Genomic DNA, 24,398 nt, shown 5'->3' on the forward strand with positions numbered 1-24,398 from the left:
TAGATGACCAAATCATAACAGCTGGTGTTAAAGTCAGTATGGCAATTGATACCTAAATTTCCTAGGTTATTTCTATCAGGTATCTGCTATAAAGAGCAGGGGATGGATATGTGGAAAGAGCATTTGCTGCTTTTTCTGAGGATCCAGTTTCAGTTCCTGATCTGCACAGTGGCTGATAACTTTTTCTAACACCAGTTCCAGATCATGTGATGCCCTTTTCTGTCCACTCCATGAATGCACTGCATGGATTTGGGTCATGTACATACAGGAAAACAAGAAGACAGGTAAAATAAAAGTAAATAAATCCTTAAAACTATAAGAGAAGGAACAGGGTCATTAGAGAGAGGAGGATGAGATGAATTGCCCTGCAGATACACTTTATTAGGAGGGTTACATCACAGTCTGGGAGAGAAAGCATATCTTCAGTCCTGAGATATAGGTTTTCTTAGGAGAGACAGCCATTGTGGATAGTGTGGCAGAGGGTCTAAATGGATGGCTTCTTTAGGTTTCAGAATATTGGGCAAGCCAGAGAATTCTAACAGGGCAGCTTTGTGGTACCTTGAAAGAAGAGGTGGAAGCTTCTAGGTACCTCAGTTCCCTTCAGATCTCAAGAACCAAGCTAGTTTCTAATTCTTTTTGGATTGCAGGAGAGGCAAGATAAGTGCCACAGCACAAGGCCAACCTTACCTGTTATAAGTCACAGGGCATAAAGTACAGTTATCTCACAGTTGTAAGGGAGAGGAGGAGAACTCTGGAAGAGCTACAGAGTCATAGCATGACTACTTATCGATGCTGCCCAGTGAGAGGTGCTACAGGGCACATGGCTTGGCATGCAGATGAGGTAGCAGTAACACAACTGCTAACTTATATTACCCAGCACTGATAACTTCTGAGGCGACTGTCTTATGTTACTCTTCCCCCTGTGTACCTTCCCATTTGCTGCTCTGTTGTTCTCACTATTCCTTGATTATCTGAGTCCAGTGTAAGAGAAGTTCATTTCAAGAGTCTCAAAAAACTCAGGTACTATTGTTTCCTAATGTAAGTGAGCACTACTATATCCTGAAGAATTTCAAAAAAGCACTCATATTTGAGTGCTATATTATCTTTATATGGTGTACAGCCTGGGTATAAAACTATTTAATGGCTGTGTTAGTCAGTGATTCTTCTCCAAGTTACAGAATTTAAAATCATCTAAGAGATTACTTTCTATCCTCATCTAGATTGTGTTATCTTCTGAGAATGTCTGTGAAGGATTCCCTTGATTTAAATAATTAAGGTGGGAAGACCCACCTAAAAGTGTGTGAGGCACGATTCCCTATTCCTATGTCCTGGGGGAAAAAAAAGACAGGAAATTGAGCACTACCCTACCCCTCATTAGACCTTTGCTTGACTGAGGCTGCCCTGAAATCAATACCTCAGCCTCCTCTTACTATGACTTCCTTGTTATACTGGATTGTAACCTGGAACTATGAACAAAAACAAAAACAATCCCTTTTTTCTTTTTTCTTTGTCAGAGTATGTCATCACAATAGGAAACATAGTGACAAGTAATGATTCCAGGGTGTGGCTTAGTTGAAGAACACTTGTCACAGAACATTTCTCACTGTTGAAATGTTCACTACTAAGACAGGTCAAGTTAGGACATAGACAAAATATCAGGGAACAAAAATACATGTGGCTTGAAGTGATGAGCTGAGGAAAAGGTTACGTAGGGTCAGAAGAGGATTGGGAGGTTCGTGTTCCCTGGGCTCCACCTAACACAAGCCAAGCCATATGGAACTTCATCAGCCTCTTTTTCAAAGGTAAAAATAATTAATCTCATCCTTATGCGCATCCTGTAAATTTTTAACTTTTGGCAACAAATTCATTTTTATAAAAATTACTGAATAGGTTTAAGTAAAAACCTCTCTATGATCCAGATACATCCAAGGAAATGGACTGTACGCTTTTTTTTTTCCACATAGAAGAATCTTTAATATTAGTATAGCACATTTTATTGTTTTCATTTTATCTTTAACGCTATATGATGTACATATTTGCACTTGTGTATGTTAATGGAACACACGTAAAACTGATGCAGTGTGTTGATCAGGGCCTTGTCCTTATTGTCTAACATATTTGAGACAGTGGCTTCAGTTTCTTGTTTACAACAAGCTAGCTAGCTCAAGAACTTCTGTGGATCCTCTTCTTTCCATGTCCTTCCCAACCCACTGTAGGAGTTGTGGGATTACAGATGGTCATCACCAAAATCTGCTTTATATGTGCTCAGTACCTACATTTTTCATGGATGTGTGGCATGAGCAAAGACCCCTGAGTTATTCCCTTAACCCAGTTCACTAGCTTCCCAGAAGTTTTTTATCCAAAAACATCCTCTCCACTTTGCTTCTCATGGAAATGTGACCTTGTTGTTCCTCAGCTGCTTATAGGAAGTTTTGGAAACTTCTAATCTGTGTTCAGAGCCTTATTTTTGATGTAGACATTAGACTGGTACCTCTACTTAGATTCCCACCTTTAAAAATGTGTGTTAGATCATTAATGGCGTACACTAAACGCCCACACCAAATTTTGCAGTGCTCATGGATTCATGAAGAGATAATTAGCAATTACTTCACTTCCAACTGAGTGGCATGAGCTGAGGATAAACTTCTCTCAGTAGATTATACAGTAAAGAGAAAAATGTCAAACAGCAAAAACGGGATGCTAAGTCCTCCCACATGAGCCTCACCACAGTATTAATGAGCCAGCTTTTCTGTCACACTTGCAACTAGTAGGATATTACCTAAGAATAAATCAAAGGATCTATCTCTTGGAAGAACTTTATTTTGACTCTAAATATAAGTGAAAAAGTAGGTCAATTGGCACTTACTGAAGCTATTTTAGTTCAACTGGAGAAAACCAACTGTATTTTGGAAATAAACTTTAGAAAAGATAGTCTCCTTATTTTACATGGAATTAAGAAAATAACTTTAATTTCATGGTCATCCCTATCTCTCGTGTGTGTGTGTGTGTGTGTGTGTGTGTGTGTGTGTGCGCATATTTGCAGGTCAGAGGTACTTTTTTTCCATTCCACAAGAAAGTCTAGCCTCATGTTGACACGGGTTCTTTCACTAATCTGAAACTCACCAAGTACTCTAGGCTGACCACTGTGTCTTGGATATCTCCCTGTCTTTACAATCCTAGTACTGGGATTACAAGTGTGTGCCACCAGCTTGTTAAACAAATACTTTACTAACCAAATCACCTTCTAAATCTATGTTTAACTGAAGAAATAATCTGTTACTTCGCTGTTTCACGAGGATACTTGATGTCCTGTGCTCTCAGCCATTTTCAGTCTGCTCACCTCTTGCTCTTTCCTGCCCTCTGTTTCACCAGATATTCCCACCTTATATTTAAAACCAAGTCATTATAGGACTGTGCAGCAAGGCAGACAGAAGCTGAGAAAAGAGACTAGATCACTAAATTCTATGTAGCAGGACACACACACTTATCCAGCAATTGCATTTGGTATAGTGTGTAGCACTTCTCTACATAACTGTGTTAAAAAGAAAAGAAAGGCGATGCATATGTGTGTGTGCCATTTTAGTACTTTCTGCAGGTTACTATAGGATTCTTGAGACAGGTTTGAATATAAAATATCCCACATAGGCCCTTGTTTTTGAATAGTGGGACCCCGACTAGGCAAACTTTTTAGTAAGGTTGGAGAACCATGAGACTTTTGAGTGTTGCTAGAAGAAAGTTCACTGGGATTGGGACTTGAGGTTTTATAGCCTAGTTCTACTTTCTATGTACTCTCTTATTCATAAGGAAAGTGCTTGCTTATGCTTCCATGTTTTCCCCTCAGTAACTCAATGTAATTTCTACAAATGGGAACTAAACTAAATCTCCCTTTTATTGACTCTTCTTGATTGTCTTGACTTCATAAAGAGAAACATGCCAAAGAACTTCTCATAGTATTTGCGCAGATTCTTGCCATTTCCACTGACTTGTGCCTCTTGGATGGAGCCTAGAGGTTTGTGCTGATTTGAGGCACTGCTACTGATTCATTTTTGGTATTTGCAATTAGACTGAGCTGCTGATATCCTGAAAAAAAAAATGCTCCAAAGAACTACTTCTAAACAGGTCCACAAGACCCTTTCTTTTTATAAACCTTATTTATCCTACCTCTAGTTGGTGGCCTAGAAGAGAGATTGAAGCATTCAAGAACCTTAAATAAAGTAGCCTACCCATATCTATATGTATGTGAAGACCCAAGTTTGACTCAGGAATCATGCTCAGTCACTCACTACCTTATTCACTGAGATTCTCTCAGTCTAATCCATAGGCTGCCTATATGGTTTCTCTTGCTCTGAGAAGTCCTACCTCTGTCATCTTAGGCTAGAAGTGTAAGAGGGGTGTCATGCTCATCAGTAATTCCATAAGTTCTGAGGACCTAGGCTTTTGTTCTCATGCTCACTGAGCTAGTGTTTCATTAGCTGAGCCATTCTCCCAGCTCATTTGCTAAAATCTTAGTCTCTAGCCTATAGTATTATTAAAAAGTGGTGATATCTTTGAAAGGTCGGGCATAGTTACAATAAAATAGGTCGATGAACATGTTCCCTTAGAGGGGTGTTGGAATTTTGGCCTCTTTCTGACTCTCTCACTTTAAGCCATAATATTTGAATACTCTTTATCTGTTTTGCCATTCCACCATGACATGCTGAACTATTACAATAAGGAAGAACCAGAGATGAGCAGCCTGGACTCAGAAACAATAAATCAAATTCAATCTCTGCCTTTAAGTACTTAGTCATACCTACAGAGAGGTGACTCAACTTTTGTTATGGTTTAAATCTAAAATGTCTCTAAGTAGTTCATATTAGAAGACTTATTCCCCAGAATGAGATTATTTGGGGAAGTTATACAAACTTCAAGGGTTTAAACCTAACAGGAAGGAGTAGATCATTGGGCATCCATTTTGGGGACTATCTCTGATCTCTTCTATAATTCACAATTGTTATAAAGTAGTAAAGCTCCTTCCTCACCACTCCTGCTACCATGATGTCTGCTTGTACTTATGGAGCAAAGCAACCATGGACTGTATCCACTAAAACAATGAGTTAATAGAAATTGTTCCTGTCCTAAAGTAGGACTTGTTAAATATTTCACATCACATACTAAAAAAGCAATGATGTATGGACTAAAATCAAAAGTCAGTCATAATCTGCCTATGAAAAGTAGAACTGAGATGGTCTAGGTATTTCAAAATATTTGGTGTTCATGCAGTGTTTTGACAATAATGGCACTTTTCTTGGGCCAGGGGCTTAGGGTGAAAGAAACTCAGGTGTCACCAAAAGTCAGCCTGAGACAGTAGCTTTTGGTTTCATTCTCTCACAGCAATTCATACTATAGTTATAGACATAGAGGTCAGAAAGTGAAGTGAAAGCAAGCATTAGTAACAGAAATTAAGAAAAAAAGAGAAACACCAGAGAGTGCAAAGGCTTGTTAAAGATGAAAGAAAAACTCTGATCTTTCTTATCCATTGATCTCCCTCCCCCCCCCACGCATTTCCTAGTGGTTGATATTAAATTTTATACAGTACTTCTGTCTATAAAGCTTTTGTATGACTACATTTGATGAGCTTAAATGTAGCAGGTGGCAGACAAAGTGACACATATTATAATTAACCATTGAAGAATCTTCTTCCCGCTAATGGGATAAAGGAGACACATGTGATCAGCTTCCATTAAGAAATCTGTCTTGAGACATTAGAATGTACTTATAATCTATCATGATGCTGGTGCATTTTCAGGAATGCCCCTCACTGAAACAAAAGCTTAATAGCTGCATTTTCCAGCTGTTGTTGCGTGGACAGATGTCTAAGTGGCCCAAATGGCATAATAGAGTATTAGTGTAACATAAACTTAGGACTGGTGCTTGCAGGAGGAGCTGTTAACTTCTGTAAAATGTCTCACAGAATGTTATTAACTTTTGAATTATAATGAATTTGCTTAAGGGGCTCTAACATGAGTTAAGGATTAAGTCTTATGAAATCAAAAGCCAAGGATTCGTCTTCACAGAATGGCACATCACCCCTTCTCTTAATTTCCATGACTACAATCTAGCCTCAGTCTTCTGTGTGGCTCGTGCATCCTACCAGCACTGAGACTTATGAAATGCCAGCAAATCCTGGGAATCACAGGCATTTTTATTTCAGTGACTATTCTCTGAGTCATCCACCAGAGCTCTATGACTTATAAATAATAGGAGTCAGGCACACATGATTTCAAACTGACTTTCTTCTGACCACATGCTCCATGATGTAATTACTTAGCTCCCTGCTGAGGATTGTTAATCTTTATTTGCAAGTATAGCTTCATATATCAAATTTATTATATCATACAGTCTGAGTCATTAGAACAAATGGGTAGTATCTCAGTTGTGTTTGTGTGTATAAATGTTTGTGTGTGTTTATACATGTGACAATGGATAGAGAATAACTTCCAATGATGTCTCTCAGGCACTTTAATCTTGCTTGAGATTGGGTCTCTCACTTGCTTGGACTTCTGTTAAATTGGAAAGGCCTATGAGCCTCAGATGCTACATTATATTGAGACTGTGAGCTTATAAAATCTAAAACGAATCAGTGAAATCACTTACTCAACATCAATAAAAGGATCTCAGTTAATATTGATACTGACATAATTAATTAGATGATAGTCTTCAAATGGAGATATTTAATAGCGTCATAAGGTAATTCTATACATAAGTCTAAAGTAGATTTCTAAGGCATTAGCACATAAAGTTAATACTGTAAATTTAAAAAAAAAATCAAATATCATGAGAGAAGCAATAAACAAATTAAATGCTCCCATGTTAAGTAATAAAAGACTTAACAAAATAAAGCTATGAATTTCTCTTAATTAACCTAATAATTTACTGCAATTCAGTTAAAACCTAAGTATCATTTTTTTAGTGAAAAACTTGAAATTGAGTACAAAATACATATTGACATTCAAAAGAACAGTCAAAGCAATCTTGAAGAATATCAGACTGCAAAGTTTGTAACAGTGATTTATGAAGATGTTATATAAAAAGACATGGAGACAATAAAGAAAGCCACAAGCAAACCATAATAAAGGGACAAAGAAGATAGTCAATAAAATAATTTATGTGAACTAAATATCAGTAGAGAAAAATAAATCTTACATTCTCATTTCTTATCATTCATAAAAGCCACTTCCAGTTAGACTACAGATCTTATATAAATAAAAAATAAAATTAAATATATGAATGGAAGTAATTTTCTAAACTTAGGTAAGCAGGTGTATTAACAAGTGTGATGACTTGTTTTAAATGTTGAGTTGACAGAAAATATACTCATTAGGGAATGTGTCTCAATTTGGAACAATATACACTGCATTGGTCTGTGAGCATGCCTGTGAGGGTTTTTCTTAATCGGTGGGAAAAATGCAGTATGATGTGAACAGAGCCATTTCATAGTCTAGGAATTGGAATGAATGAAAAGGAGAGATCAAATTGACCACTAGCAGGAATGCCTTAAACCATTTTTCTCTGCTCTTGACTATGGATGGGTTGGGACTTGCTGCTTCAGTGCTATTTTTTTATTTTATTATATATTTTTATTGGATTTTTTTATTTACACCTCAAACATTATCCCCTTTCCTAGCCCCCTTTCCTGAAAACCCCTATCCTAACTGTCCTCCCTTGCTTATATGAGGGTGTTCCCTCACCCATTCACCCACTCACCTGCCTCCCTGCCCTGGAATTTCCCTACACTGGGCCATCAACGCAAGGACCAAGGCTTCTTGGTCCTACACAGGACCAAGGGCTTCTTCTTCCATTGATGCACATCAAGGCCATCCTCTGATACATATGCATCTGGAGAAATGTGTACATTCTAGTGTACCCCATGGTTGGTGATTTAGTCCCTAAAAACTCTGTGGGGAGGGGTCTGGTTAGTTGATATTGTTCTTCCTATGGGGTTGCAAACCCCTTCAGTTCCTTCATTCCTTTCTCTAACTCCACAATTGGGGACCCCATTGGGTACCCTGTGTTCAGTCAAATGCATGGCTGCGAGCATCCCCTCTGTATTAGTCAGGCTCTGGGAGAGCCTCTCAGGAGACAGCTCTATTAGGCTCCTGTCAGCATGCATTTCTTAGCATCCACAATAGTGTCTGCATTTGGTGACTGTATATGGGATGAATCTCCAGGTGAGTCAGACTTTCAATGGCTTTTCCCTCAGTCTCTGCTCTACACTTTGTCTGTACATTTGATCCCTTTGATCCCATGAGTATTTTGATCCCCTTATTAAGAAGGACAGAAGAATCCACACTTTTGTCTTCCTTCTTCTTGAGCTTCATGTGGTCTGTGAATTGTATCTTGGGTATCCCAAGCATTTGGGCTAATATGCACTTAACAGTGAGTGTATACCATATGTGATCTTTTGTGATTGAGTTACCTGACTCAGGATGATATTTTTTTGTTCTATCCATTTATGAAATATATATAAAATCCTATGTATTTCATGAATTCACTGTTTTTAATAGCTGAAGAGTACTCAATTGTGTAAATATACCACATGATCTGTATCCATTCCTTTGTTGAGGAACATCTGGGATCTTTCCAGATTCAAGCTATTATAAATAAGGCTGCTATGCACATAGTGGAGCATGTGTGCTTATTATTTGTTGGAGCATTTTATGTGTATATGCTCAGGAGTGGTATTGTTGGGTTCTCAAGTAACGCTATGTCCAATTTTCTAAGGAACCAAAAGACTGATTTTCAGAGGGGTTGAACCAATTTGCAATCTTACCAGCAAAGGAGGAGTGTTCTTTCTCCACATCCTTGCCAGCATCTGCTATCACCTGAGTTTTTGATCTTAGCCATTCTGACTGATGTGAGGTGGAATTTCAGGGTTGTTTTGATTTGCATTTCCCTGATGATTAAGGATGGTGAACATTTATTTAGGTGCTTCTCGGCCATTAAACTTTCCTTAGTTGAGAATTCTTTATTTAGATTTGTACCCAATTTTAATAGGGTTATTTGGTTGTCTAGAGCCTAATTTTTTGAGTTCTTTGTATATATTGGATATTAGCCCTCTATCGGATATAGGATTGGTAAAGATCTTATCCCAATCTGTTGATTGCCATTTTTTCCTATTGAAAGTGTCCTTTGCTTTTCAGAAGCTTTGGAATTTTATGAGGTCCCATTTGTCAATTCTTGATCTTAGAGCATAAGCCATTGGTGTTCTGTTCAGGAACTTTTCCCCCATGCCTAGGTATTTGAGGGTCTTCCCCAACTTCTCTTCTATTAGTTTCAGTGTATCTGGTTTTATGTGAAGTTCCTTTATCCACTTGGACTTGAGCTTTGTACAAGGAGATAAGAATGGATCGATTTGCATTCTTCATCATGACCTCCAGTTGAACCTGCACCATTTGTCAAAAATGCTGTCCTTTTTCCACTGGACAGTTTTAGCTCCTTTGTCAAAGAACAAGTGAACTTAGGTGTGTGGGTTCATTTCTGGGTCTTCAATTCTATTCCATTGATCTTCCTGCCTGTCTCTGTCCCAATACCATGCAGTTTTTTATCACTGTTGCTCTGTAGTAGTGCTTGAGGTCAGGGATGGTAATTCCTTCAAAATTTCATTTATTGTTGATAATAGTATTCGATATCCTGAGGTTTTTTTTATTCCAAATAAATTTGCAAATTTTTCTTTCTATCTCTATGAAGAATTGTGTTGGAATTCTGATGGAGATTGCATTGAATCTGTAGATTGCTTTCAGCAAGATGGCCATTTTTACTATATTAATCCTGCCAATTCATGAGCATGGGAGATCCTTCTATTTTCTGAAGTCTTCAATTTCTTTCTTCAGAGACTTGGAGTTCTTTTCATACAGATCTTTCACTTGCTTGGTTAGATTCACACCAAGGTATTCTATATTATTTGTGACTATTGTGAAGGTTGTCAATTCCCTTATTTCTTTCTCAGCCTGTTTATCTTTTGAGTAGAGGAAGGTTACTGATTTGTTTGAATTAATTTTATGTCCAGCCACTTTGATGAAGTTGTTTATAAGGTTTAGGAGTTCTTTGGTAGAAGTATTGGAGTCACTTAAATATACTATCATATCATCTGTGAATAGTGATATTTGATTTCTTCCTTTCGTATTTGTATCCCTTTTAATTCCTTTTGTTCTCTAATTGCTCTGGCTAGGAATTCAGTACTATGTTGAATAGATAGGGAGAGAGTGGGTAGCCTTTCTAATACCTGATTTTAGTGGGATAGCTTGAAGTTTCTCTCCATTTAGTTTGATGTTGTCTACTGGTTTGCTGTATATTGCTTTAACTATGTTCATGTATGGGACTTGAATTGTTGATCTTTCCAGTACTTTTACCTTGAAGAGATACTGAATTTTGTCAAACGCTTTCTCAGCACCTAGTGAGATGATCATGTGGGTTTTTTCTCTTTTTTTTCCCTGTGAGTTTGTTTATATAGTGGATTGCATTGATGGATTTCTGAATATTGAACCATCCCTGAATTACTTTGCTTAAAGCCTACTTGATTATGATGAATCGTTGTTTTGATATGTCTTTGGATTTAGTTTGTGAGAATTTTATTGAGTATTTTGGCATCAATATTCATAAGAGAGATTGGTTTGAAGTTCTCTTTCTTGTGTCTTTGTGTGGCTTAGTTTTAAGTGTAATTGTGGCTTCATAGAACAAACTAAGTAGTGTTCTTTCTGTTTCTATCTTGTTGAAGTGTTTAAAGAGTACTATTATTAGGTCTTGTTTTAAGGTCTGAAAGAATTTTGCACTAAATCCATCTGTTCCTGGACTTATTTTGGTTGGGAGACTTTTAGTAACTGTTTCTATTTCTTTAGGGGTTATAGGACTGTTTATCTGGTTTATCTGATCCTATATTAACTTTGGTAACTGGTATCTGTATAGAAAAGTTTCCATTTCATCTAGATCTTCAAATTTGGTTGAGTATAGGCTTTTGTAATAGGATCTGATTTTTTTTTAATTTCCTCAGTTTCAGTTGTTATGTCTTCCTCTTCAGTTCTGATTTTATTAATTTAGATTCACTGTCTATGCCCTCTGGTTACTCTGGCTACAGGTTTACCTATTTTGTTGATTTTTTTTCAAAGAACCATCTCCTGGTTTTATTGATACTTTGTATGTTTCTTTTTGTTTCTACTTGATTGATTTCAGCCATGAGTTTCATTATCTCCTGACATCTACTCCTCTTGGATGTATTTGCTTCTTTTTTTTCTAGAGCTTTTAGGTGTGCTGTCAAGCTGCTAGTGTATGCTCTCTCCAGTTTCTTTTTGGAGGTACTTAGAGCTATGAGTTTTCCTCTTAGTTCTGATTTCATTGTGTTTCATAAGTTTTGGGATGATGTGCCTTCATTTTCACTAAATTCTAAAAGTCTTTTTTGTCTTTCTTCATTTCTTCCTTGACCAAGTTATATCATTGAGTAGAGTATTGTTCACCTTCCATGTGTATGTGCGCTTTTGGTTCCTTTTGTTGTTATTGAAGGCCAGGCTTAATCTGTGGTGATCTCATAAGATACATGGGATTATTTCCACCTTCTAATATCTCTTGGGGACTGTTTTGTAACCAATTATATGGTCAGTTTTGGAGAAAGTACCATGAGGTGCTGAGAAGAAGGTGTATTCTTTTGTTTTAGGGTGAAATGTTCTATAGGTATATGTTAAATTCATTTGTTTCATAATGTCTGTTAGTTTCACTGTGTCTCTTTTTAGTTTCTGATTCCATGATCTGTCCATTGCTGAGAGTGGGGTGTTGAAATCTTCCAATATTATTGTGTGAGGTGCAGTGTGTGCTTTGAGATTCAGTAACATTTCTTTTATGAATGTGTTGCCTTTTCATATGGAACATAGATATTCAAAATTGAGAGTTCATCTTGATAGATATTTCCTTTGCTGAGTATAAAGTGTCTTTCCTTATCTTTTTTGTTAACTTTGGGTTGAAAGTCAAGTGTACTCAATATTAGAATGGCTACTCCAGCTTGTTGCTTGGGACCATTTTTGGACATTTTTTTTTTACTCTGAGGTAGTGTCTATCTTTGTCTCTGAGGTATATTTGCTGTATGCAGCAAAATGCTGGGTTCTGTTTTTGTATTCAGGCTGTTAGTCTATTTCTTTTTATTGGGGAATTGAGTTCATTGATGTTAAGAGATATTAAGAAACAGTGATTGTTGCTTCCCGTAATTTTTTTGTTATTAGAAGTGGTATTATACTTGTGTGGCTATTTTCTTTTGGGTTTGTTGAAAGGGGATTACTTTCTTGCTTTTTCTAGGGTGTAGTTTCTCCCCTTGTATTGGAATCTTCCATCTATTATCCTTTGTATGGTTGGATTTGTGGAAAGATATTGTAAAAATTTGGTTTTGTCATGGAATATCTTGGCCTCTCCATCTGTGATAAGTGAGAGTTTTGCTGGGTACAGTAGCCTGTGCTGGCGTTTGTGTTCTATTAGGGTCTGTAAGACATCTGTCCAGGAACTTCTGTCTTTTATAGCCTCTGGTCAGAAGTCCGGTGTAATTCTGATAGGTCTCCCTTTGTATATTACTTGACCTTTTCCTCTTACTGCTTTTAATGTTCTTTCATTGTTTTGTGCATTTGGTGTTTTGAATATTATGTGACAGGTGGAATTTCTTTTCTGGTCCAGTCTATTTGGAGATCTGTAGGCTTCATGTATGTTCATGGGCATCTCTTTCTTTAGGTTTGGGAAGTTTTCTTCTATAATCGTGTTGAAGATATTTACTGGCACTTTAAATTGGGAATCTTTGCTCTCTTCTATACCTATTATTCTTAGGTTTAGTTTTCTTATTGTGTCCTGAAATTCCTAGATGTTTTGTTTTAGGAGATTTTTGCTTTTTGCATTTTCTTTGACTGTTGTGTCAATATTCTCTATGGTATCTTCTGCACTTGAGATTCTCTATTCTACCTCTTTTATTTTGCTGCTGCTGCTTGCATCTATGAATTCTGATATCTTTCCTATATTTTCTATCTCCAGGATTTTTCTCCCTTTGTGTTCTCTTTATTGTTTCTATTTTCATTTTTAAATTTTTGGATCATCTTGTTCAATTCATCCTCCTGTTTGTTTGTATTTTCCTGTAATTCTTTAAGAGATTTTTGTCTTTCCAGTTTAAGGACTTCTACCTGTTTACTTGTGTTCTCCTATATTTTTAAAAGGAAGTTATTTATTTTCTTCTTAAAGTCCTCTATCATCATTATGAAAAGTGATTTTAGATCTGAATCTTGCTTTCTAGTGTAAAACCCAAATGAAAAGGACCTCACCGATCCGTGGAGAACTGCAGACGCACCCCAAATCACTCACGAGAAACACAACTTGATGCAAATTGCAAGAGGTTTACTGGCTAGCCAGGGCTGTCTTTCCTTCAAGCCCGCGCAGGGGCAGCGGAATTCAGCAAAAGAACAAAAGAAGTTTACAGCTTTTAAGGGGGCATCTACAAACCAGGTGGGGGTGGAGTTAGGGAAGGGGGAAGGCTGAGAGTGGAGTTAGGGAAGGGGGAAGGAGGGGGAACAGGTCACTAGGTCATCGATACATTTGATCTCAAATTCCTAAGATGGATGGTGTGTCACTTTATAATTGGCTATTTCGAACCAGTTTCACACTATATATCATGAGCTCCAGTTCAAGGGGGTCAGGCTTATCTCAAACTTTTAGCATCCTGGCACCAACTGTCTAAGGGCTGCTAGTTCAAAGCCCGGCCAAGCTAATCTCGGGCCCATAGCATCCTGACACCATGAATCTTAAGGTTTGTTTAGTTAGGGCCATCTGTTCAAATGGTCAGCTAATTTCCTGGGACTGAGGCGACACAGTGTTTGACTTACAGGTTTTTATGTCTTTGCTTTTAAGAGTAGGGTTCAGGGGATCAACTTATGATTTTTCTATCTTTCACTAGATGTTATGGTTTATCAGGTCTTGCTATGATTGGAAAACTGGGTCCTGATGATAAGTAGCATTGGTTTCTGTTGCTTATGTTCTTATGGTTGCCTCTCATCATTGGTTATCTTTAATGTTACCTGTCCTTACTGTTTCTGACTGAAGTCTGTACCTCCTGAGATCCTAGTTGTGTCAGAACTCCTCAGAGTATAGCTGTTTCTGTGATCCTGTGATTCCGGGATCCTGTAATCCTGAGATGCAGGTGTATCTGAGCTCCAAGGAGTCAAGCTTCCACTGGGATCCTTAAATCCTGTGTGACCAAGATCCTGAGATCCTATAATCCTGATTGTGTTAGAGCACCCAGGAATCGAGCTTCTTCTGGATATTCTGGGACTAAGTGTGGAGCTACACCCATACTCTGCACGGGGCACTAGCTCAGACTGGAAGGAACCTGTGCAACTGTCTGTGCAGGGGTTCCTGCATCTCTGGAGCCTGCTGGTTCCAGTTACTCCCGGTGTTGGGGTATTGGGGCAGGTATTATAGCCTCCTCATTTATGATCCTGGACATGTTAGAATGCCTTGGAGTTTAAATTTCTCTGGGTGTAGTCTTCAGTACTCTTTCAAGGCATACATACATGAGTCCACTTATTAAAACTAGTCACCATATTTTTCACATTTCCGTCCTCTACCCAAAATGACATCAAATTAATAAATATGGTAATAAAGGAAGAATTCTCAAGCACTGTTAATTTTCCAAAGTTCTACCTTTGAACATTGCTGCCTGGGATAGTGAGCATTTTACATGTGTGCCTTCAGTTTCACTCCTAAATAGTTAAGTCTTCAATAGGTTAAAAAAAAGAACTGTAGCATAAACTGAATAAAACTAGTGAATAACTAGTAAGATCTGATGACCATTTTGGTATGAGCAAGCAAAGAAAGAAAAGAAGGAACTATCAATCTATATCATCACAATTTGAAACAAACATCCATAAGACATCTGGTACAGCTTCATTGACAACTTAAATTTTAAGTCCTCTGCTTATGGGTTCAGGAATCTGCTATGCAGCTGGGTTCTATGAGCTGCAAGAACCCCACTTAACTCTATCAGCCTCTGTCTTCAATAAATGGCTCTGGTGCTGAAGTAAAGTTTATATATCTACTTGGAAGTTATTCTCTTGAAGAAAAAAACTGTGGATAGACAGGTAGGAAGAATCTCTTGATAGTTTACTATGAAGTGAAAAATTTTCACAGGGATCTAAGGATATAAGGATACTGACAGTTTTATCAAGCATTCTGGCCTGTGTGATATTATTTCCAATGAAAATGTTTTCTATTCTTTGTGCCAAACCATAAAAATTACACTGTGGTGTTTGGCTAGCAAAGACAGATGCCATGATATTTAAAAAGCTGAAGAGGAAAGAAAATTGACCACTTTATGAATAGAATCACTTTGTTCATTAAGATAAGGTTCATGAAGCCCATGTTAGCCTAGAAGAATCTACACAGCTAAAGATGACCTTTAACTTCTGATGTTTTCCTTTTGCCTCTTGAGCACTGAGATTAAATGTGTGTACCACTGTCCCATCTTGTCATGCTAGAGATTGAATCCAGTGCTTTATGTATGTTAAGCAAGTACCCTAGGCGAGTACTAAACCCACTATGCCGCACTTCCACATTCTAAAAATCATAATTTAAAATATTTAAAAATTTATTGCACCCTTCCTCCTGATCTTTTCTGCTGGGGCAGACTCCTAGCTCATCGACATTTATGAAGACTCCATATCCTGACCCATCCTGGAGGATTTGCTGCACTCAGAGCAGTTGATAACAACCACCCTCAACCCAAAGTGTCTGAGTGGCTGCTTGGAGCCCAGTGAACTCCCAACCATCACCCACCAAATTCCCACCCTCCTAAATATCACTCCCCTTTTGCCCCCTTCTGCCTGGTCCATTCTGCTGGGGAAGACTCCTAGCTGGTCTGCTCAAGTAAAGACATCACAACCTGACCCATCCTAGAGGATCCACTGTACTCAGAGCCTTTGAGGATAAGGTGCTACACTCAGAGAAGTTGAGAATCAGCTGCACTCAGAGCAGTTGACTGCTAGCTGGTCTGCTTCTGTGAAGACATCATATTCTGAACTATCCTAGAGGATCCAGTGGAGGCAGAGCAGTTGATATCACAGCTTAAAAGCATGCAGAACAAGTGACCTGACAGACAGAAAGCCTTCCTGGAGTTCTGATGCACACAGGGAAACAATAACCACAGTCCATAGATCCTCCCCACTCCCGAGAACTCTACACAGGAGCACAACTTGACTCCTCTACTGAAGGTCCAACAGTCTGAAGGCCTCCTAGGAGATCTACTGCAGCCAGTGCAAAAGATCAGAAGAGAACTGCCCCTCTGAAGAGACCCAAGTTAAAAGGCCCCACAGCCTGTCTGATACAGCCAGGGACACAGGCCTACTTAGAGTCCTGAAGCAAACCAGGGACAACAAAGGCAGACTCCAGACAGAGTCACCCAGACCAACAAATACCAGAGATATTCAGATGATGAGAGGCAAATGCAAGACAATGAGTAACAGAAGCTAATATATGTGGGCATCATCAGAATCTAGTTCTCCCACCAAAACAAACCCTGAAAACACCTACATGTCTGAAAATAAAAAATTTGTTCTAAAATCCTATCTCATGAAGACCATAGATTCCTTTAAGGAGGATATCGATAACTCACTGAAAGAAATACAGAAAAACACAGATAAAAAGGTGAAGGAATTGAATAAAGCATTCCAAACCCTAAAAGAGGAAGTAGAAACAATAAAGAAAACACAAATGGAGGGAAATCTGGATGTGGCAAACCTAGGAAAGAATCCAGGAATTACAAATATAAGTATCACCAACAAAATACAAGAGATAAAAGAGAGAATTTTAGGTATAGAAGATACCATAGATGAGATTGACATAACTGTGAAAAAAAGAAACCTCAAAATATAAAAATCTCCTAACCAAAATCATCCAGGAAATGCAGAAAACAATGAAAAGACCAAATCTAAGAATAATTGTAATAGAGGAGAGCAAAGATTCCCAGTTCAAAGGACCTGAAATTGTTTTCAACAAAATCATAGATGGAAACTTCCCCAACATAAAGAAAGTAATGTCCATAGAGGTACACGAAGCCTATAGAACACCAAATACATGTGACCAGAAAAGAAAATGCTCTTGTCACATAGTAATCAAAATACTAAATACACAACATAAGGAAAGAATATTAAAAGCTGCAAGGGAAAAGGGCCAAGTAGCATACAAAGGTAGACCTATCAGAATTATACCAGACCTCTCAACAGAGTTTATGAAAGCCAGAAGAGACTGATCAGATGTCATGCAGACTCTAAGAGAATACAAATGCCAGCCCAGGCTACTATACCCAGCAAAACTCTCAATCAACATAGATGGAGAAGACAAAATATTCCAGGACAAAACCAAATTCAAACAGTATCTGTCTACCAATCCAGCCCTACAGAGAATCCTAGAAAGAAAACATCAACACAAGGAAGGTACCTGCACCAAAGAAAGAACAAGATATTAAGCATCTCACAACAAAACCAAAAGGAGAGAATCATGAGCACATAAAGCCACCTACAAAAACAAACATATCAGGAACCAACAATCATCACTTTTTAATATCTCTTAATATTAATGGACTCAACTCACCTATAAAAAGACATAAGCTAAAAGACTAAATATGCAAACAAGATCCAGCATTTTGCTTCATACAAGAACTATACCTCAATGATGAAGACAGAAACTATCTCAGAGTTAAATGATGGAAAAAGGTCTTCCAAGCAAATGGTTCCAGAAAACAAGCTAGAGTTGCCATCCTAATATCCAATAAAATAGACTTTCAACCAAAAGTATCAAGTGTGATGAGGAAGGACACTTTATATTCATCAAGGGGAAAATACACTCAATTCTGAATATCTATGTTCCAAATGCAAGACCGCTTACATTCATAAAAGAAACTTTACTAAGGCTCAAAACACATGTTGAACCCCACACAATAATAGTTGGAGACTTCAACACCCCACACTCACCAATGTACAGGACATTGAAATAGGGGTTATGAACCAAACATATTTAACAGATATCTACAGAACATTTTACCCTAAAACAAAAGAATACACCTTCATCTCAGCACCTCAAGGTATCTTCTCCAAAATCGGCCATATAATTGGTCACAAAACAAGTCTCAACCAATAAAAGATTGAAATAATCCCATGCATCCTATCAGATCACCATGCCCTAAGGTTTGTCTTCAATAACAGCAAAAACAACAGATATCCCACATACACATAGAAACTGAATAACTTTCTACTCAATGATAACTTAGTCAGAGAAGAAATTAAAGACTTTTTAGAATTTAATGAAAATCTTGAAACATCACACCCAAACTTATGGGACACAATGAAAGCAGTGCTAAGAGGTAAATTCATAGCACCAAGTGCCCTGGTAATGAAACTAGAGAGATCTTACACTAACAACTTAACAGCACACCTAAGAGCTCTAGAACAAAAAGAAGCTAACTCACAAAAGAGGAATAGAAGGCAGAAAATTGTCAAACTCAGAGCCAAATGAAAAAATAGAAACAAAAAGAACAATACAAAGAATTAACAAAACTAAAAATAGTTCTTTTAGAAAATTAACAAGAGAGATAAACCCCTAGCCAAACTAAATAAAGGGCCCAAAGACAGTATCCAAATTAACAAAATAAGAAATGGAAGGGGAAACATAACAACAGAAATGAATGAAGTTAAATAAAAAAAAAATCAGATCATACTGTAAAAGACTATACTCATCAAAAGTGGAAAATCTAGATGAAATGGATTGTTTTCTAGACATACAACATACCAAACTTAAATCGAGAACAAGTAAACAGGCCCATATTGCACAAGGAAATAGAAGAAGTTATTAAAATCCTCCAAACCAAAAAAAAAAAAAAAAAAAAAAAAAAAAAAAAAAAAAAAAAAAAAAAAAAAAAAATCCCAATGGCCAGATAGTTTTAGTGCAGAATTCTACAAGAACTTCAAAGAAGACCTGATATCAATATTATTTAAACAATGCTATAAAATAGAAACAGAAGGAGCACTACATAACATGTTCTATGAAGCCACAATTACTCTGATACCTGAGCCACACAAAGATCCAATTAAAAAAAAAAAGAGAGAGAACTTTCGACCAATCTCTCTTATGAATATTGATGCAAAAATACTCAATAAAATTCTTGTAAACTTAATCCAAGAAGACATCAAAACCATCATTCAGCACTCTCATTAGGCTTCATCCCAGGGATGCAAGGTTGGTTCAATATACAAAAATCCATTAACGTAATCCACTATATAAACAAACTCAAAGAAAAAAATCTCATGATCATCTCCTTAGATGCAGAAAAAGCATTTAAAAAATAAAACATCCCTTCATGTTAAAAGTATTGGACAAATCAGAAACTCAAGGCCCATACCTAAACATAATAAAAACAATTTACTGCAAACCAACTGCCAATATCAGATGAAATGGAGAAATACTTGAAGCAATCCTACTATAATTGGCAACAAGACAAGAATGCCCAGTCTTTACATATCTATAGTATGAGACTTGTTTAACATTCATGTCATAACTTTCCAGCCAGGAAGTCAGTTCCATATGTACATATCTCTTTGTGATAACTCAATGTTATTTCCCATGAGGTCTTGGAAACTTAAACTTTATTCAACTATTACTCAAAATGGAAGTGTTATTTTAAATAGTTTCTTATGTTTCTTATGTTGAGGACCAGAAATATTAGTTGAGAAATCAGAAAAAAGTCTGAATACCACTGAGTTTAATTGCACAGTTGGAAGCAAAAGCAAAGGGAAAAATAGGAAACAAAAGGTAGCAGATTAGGAAGTGTTAAAGATAATCATACTTAACATATTTTTGTTTCTGTACATGTATGCCTGTACATTTGTGTGTGTGAACTTGCATGTGTTTATATGTATATATGTGTATATACATGCAAGTGTGTAAAATCAGTGTGAATACACACTAATACAGTAGATATGTAAAGCAGCCTTTAGAGATTCCTCCACGTTGTCTATTATCTAGCCCTTCTATTCTTGGTCACAATTTCAAAAGAAGTTCAAGAAACTTTTGGTGATGCAAATATTTTTCATCACAGTTTTTGGTAATTATTGACTGTGGCAATCATTTTTTAGTAACTGTGTGTTGTGAATTCTTGTGTATGCATTTGTGTAGCTGGTCTAAGCTAGTTCATAGGTTCTTTTTTCCAACCTTCTCCATCCTTTTCCCTTCATTTCAACATTCTACTTGTAGCTGTTCTTTGCTACTTTGTGGATCCTCATTCCTCTCCCTTTCTCCACACATTTCACCACTAACATTAGATAGGAGAGACAAAGGGTTAAAAGGACACAGAAAAGAAATCTGCGGAAAAAAAAAAAAGATATCCTTATCATAGAATACTTTCTGCTAATTAGGGATGTGAAGTTCCTTATGAATAATTTAATCTTCACAGTCACGAAATATAATTTCTTCTTGCTTTTGGTTTCTCTTTGGTCATGAGTACTTAACAGACCACAACCAACAACAATAAAGAACAAACAAGCAATACCACGTTTCTCTGGTCACACTCTAAAAAAATCCCAGAATTCCAATCATCACAAAGTCACAGAAACTATCTCCAGCTGGAAAAAATCTTGCCTCTGATAGAGCATGAGGCACATAATAGTCAGCTACTTCTTTGGAGTGGTATTTTATCACAACAGAAAAAAAAAAAAAAAAACCTAAAACATGGTGGCCAGCCACACAGAAGTGCTTAATAGTATTCATTGTATTTGTATTTCTCAACTATTTTGAAGTATGACACTATGGAGGATTTGGTTAGTAACATTTTTCTTATGCCTTTTATTTTGTCAGTCTTGATAGCAATTCTATTAGTAAATACCAGCCTGATCCTTGCTGAGTATTTCATCTGTAATTTGGGAAAAAAATTAAACTTTTAAATAAAAGTATGATCTTGAGTAACCAAGCCATTTGATGTTTTCCTATTTATTATATTAATTTCTATGTTTCAATGAGCAGACCCTGACATGACACTTGGCTGTCTTAAAAATATACATGCATAAAATAAAAATTGACCACATGTTGACAATACCTCTATCAAGAATTTCTGTTTTACCATTGTGTTGTGATGAGCTAGTAGATAAACACACTGTTAAATGACCTGTGTTAAAGCAATCTAGAGAGGAAGAAATTAATATGCTGAAAATGATTAAGCAATTAGGTGACTGATAACAATGTGAGTGGAAAGTAGTTTGAAGCACCCGAATTTCGCACATGATCTTTACAATAAAAACATATTGAAAAGAAATGGAAACATGTTAGAAGTTATTTTTCATTATAGTTGGAAGCTTTTTGGGGGGGTCTAGTAGATACCATCATGGTAATATTTTTAAATATATTTATTTATTCTTTGACAATTTTATCCATAAATGTAATGTGTTTTGATCATATCTAACCTCTATTAACTAATCAGTAGGAAGAGATTCAACTACACAGGGCCATCAAGGTTTCTGATTTTCATGGACTTGTACAGGTGTTTTCCAAACTTTCAACTGTTAAGTATATGTATCATTGTGAGTGTGGTCCTCACAGAGCCACCTTGCCAACATGTCTATGTATCAAAGAATTCATATCTTCTAGGAAAAGCTCTCAGCAGGAACTATTGAAACTTCACACATAATCCCAACAGAAAAAAAATGTAACAGAAAACTAATTCCAATTCTTATGATAGTACACTGACTCTAGAGATGAGCAAAATGCAGCATGTATATATAGACTAGACCAGAAGATGGCTTTAACTTTCATTCCTCAGGTGTCTTCCAGGTTGCTTTGTTTTTTTTAAGTCAGAAAATCTCATAACGGCCACCAGATAAGCATCAAGCACAGGATCCTCTCTGGGAAGCGTCAGAGGGTGGAGTAGTGGCAGAGGTAAGACATAGTCTTGCAACAGAAAATATTGCTTAGTATTAATAGTATTTACTGTTCTTAATTCTTCATTATTCTGGGGCCAAAATCCTATGGTTTCAGGTGAATTGTCATGCAGTGCTTAGCAATAAAATATTAGTTATTAAGGCTCCTTTCTCTATTGCCTGGGAGCCTTGCCTCTCAGTGGTCAGACAAGAGGGGTCTTGGAGCAAATAACTTTTATTGTACCTGGAAAAATGTGACACTAGCAGAATGAAGCACTTTTATACATAAACAGATATATTCATACAACCATATTCACATACATTCATACATTCACACACTCTTGTTGGGTCCTGCCACTTGTCTTATCAACTTACACACTTACATATGCACACGTGCATGTGTGTGTGTGTGTGTGTGTGTGTGTTTGTGGTTGATGGAGTAAAAGCCCAAGCACTATGGCACAAAGAACTCACTCACTCATTCTGGATAAAAAATAAGCTTCAATCTTCATTGCATAGAGAAAGGAAGCATTCTACATTCCTATTGCTAGATGAAAGAAACCCCAAGTTTATAAGAAAAAGCTTTTTCCTTTTCAGTAAGAAGAAGTCTGCATTGCTGTTAAAAAAAATTACCAGTTTATTGTCTTTAGTTATCAGAGAATGATTTTAAAAGCCTATAGCAATGTTTTTTCTTTTTTGTTGTTGTTGTTTTTGTTTTGGGGGGGGTTGTTTGTTTGTTTGTTTGTTGTTTTGTTTTTCGAGACAGGGTTTTTCTGTGTAGCTCTGGCTGTCCTGGAACTCACTCTGTAGACCAGGCTGGCCTTGAACTCAGAAATCTGCCTGCCTCTGCCTCCCAAGAGCTGGGATTAAAGGCTTGTACCACTACCGCCCCCCCCCCAGCGAAATGTTTTTTCTTAATCTCAAGTTTTTCTGCTTTTTACATTAGTGTAGTGCAGTGCCTCAATTGTAGCTCATTTTATAAAAAAATTCATTAATTATTAGTATAAATTTAGGTATTTATATAAAATTTTTATCAGGAATTTAAAAATTATCTATTTTTCTATAAAACATCACTACAAGATAGTACATCTTCATGGAGCAAAAGCAGATGGATCTTCAGATAATCAGCCCAAATAGAGTGGGCTAATGCCTAGAAATAATAATAATTATTATCATTATTATTGTTACTATTACTATTATTAATTTAATAATGACAGGAAGAACATATCAATAGCCAGAATCAATCTGGAGATGGCATCTCTTGTCATGGCCTTGTATCTAAGAATTCATCCATTGCAGACCATGGAAAAAATGATAGACTATCTCAGGAAAGTCATCAGCTAGGCTTAGATTCTCCTAGATGGCTTCTGACATATCACCCTGGGCTTCAAAAATTCGCTAGCTTGGCTGGCCAGTGAGCCAGAGGTCCCTATCTTTCTTCATCTTCCCGGACCTAGGATTGAAATCTATTAACCAAGTCCAGGTTTTTAATGTGGGTTCAGGGGTTACACTCAAGGCCTTTTGCTTTCAAGCCAAGAGTACAAGAGTATTGCCAAGCAAGTTATCTTTCTAGGTATTGAATTTTTTATGGTGAATTTGTAGTATTTTTATTTGTGTACATAACTTCTAGTATGGATAGGGAGGTAGTGCTTAAATGTTAATAAATCTCAAGAAATTCATTGAAATGTTTTCAGGTGAGATGAACTGGATAAAAGCAGTACTGCATGCTGACAAGGACAAGAACACCTTTTAGAACAGTCTTTCTTCATTGCAATTGAATATGATGTTGGTCTGTATCATTTCCCAATGGTCATACTCCAGCTCCTAATTATACATTCTAGACCACAGAGTAATAAAACCCAGTGACAAGTATTCTTCTTTGTTTTGTTGTTATTATAAGTTTTTTTTTTTTTTTTTTTTTTTTTTTTTTTATAATGGGACCCATGGATCCCAAATGAACCTCAGATTTGCTACATAGTTCAGAATGGACTTGAATTTTTAATCCGTTGATTCTAACACCCAAGGGGTAACTTTCCACAAGGGGTAACATGGCCATAAATTCCTCTAAAACTAATTGTCAAGCTGTTTTCGTCATAAATCTTAGCAAACCAGATCACAGCTTTAAAAACCCACATAGTTCTCACACATATGCACAGGCTTAAAAATAAATATCTTAAATCTAAGACCCCAAAATTTGTTGTGAATACAAATTTGGAAAACATTCTCAATTATTTAAAAATTATTAAATGCAAATTAATATAGAACTGGAATACAGATGCCTTTTTTTCCAGATACATAAGGAAAACATAATTCAAAGCTCTTTTGTTTCTAAATTTGTTCAGATATTAGGATTTATGTTAACAGGTATGTATGCTTTGCATATAAATAAAAAAATTATTAAAAATTGTAATATGCATATATACTAGTATGTTCATTTGGGCAAAGTTGTAA

The 24,398-nt window shown here is 36.7% G+C and overlaps 1 long non-coding RNA gene across 1 annotated transcript; it reads left to right on the plus strand.

Annotated features, from left to right (window-relative positions):
* Positions 1-1,612: 1,612 nt before the first annotated feature.
* Positions 1,613-23,801, plus strand: LOC143443828 (uncharacterized). Its single transcript, XR_013113124.1, has 3 exons — positions 1,613-1,802; positions 21,851-21,966; positions 23,642-23,801. It is a non-coding gene; the product is annotated as an uncharacterized LOC143443828 (long non-coding RNA).
* The last annotated feature ends 597 nt before the right edge of the window (positions 23,802-24,398 follow it).

Source organism: Arvicanthis niloticus, chromosome 10 (assembly GCF_011762505.2).
Source record: "Arvicanthis niloticus isolate mArvNil1 chromosome 10, mArvNil1.pat.X, whole genome shotgun sequence".
In the NCBI taxonomy this organism is placed as follows: domain Eukaryota; kingdom Metazoa; phylum Chordata; class Mammalia; order Rodentia; family Muridae; genus Arvicanthis; species Arvicanthis niloticus.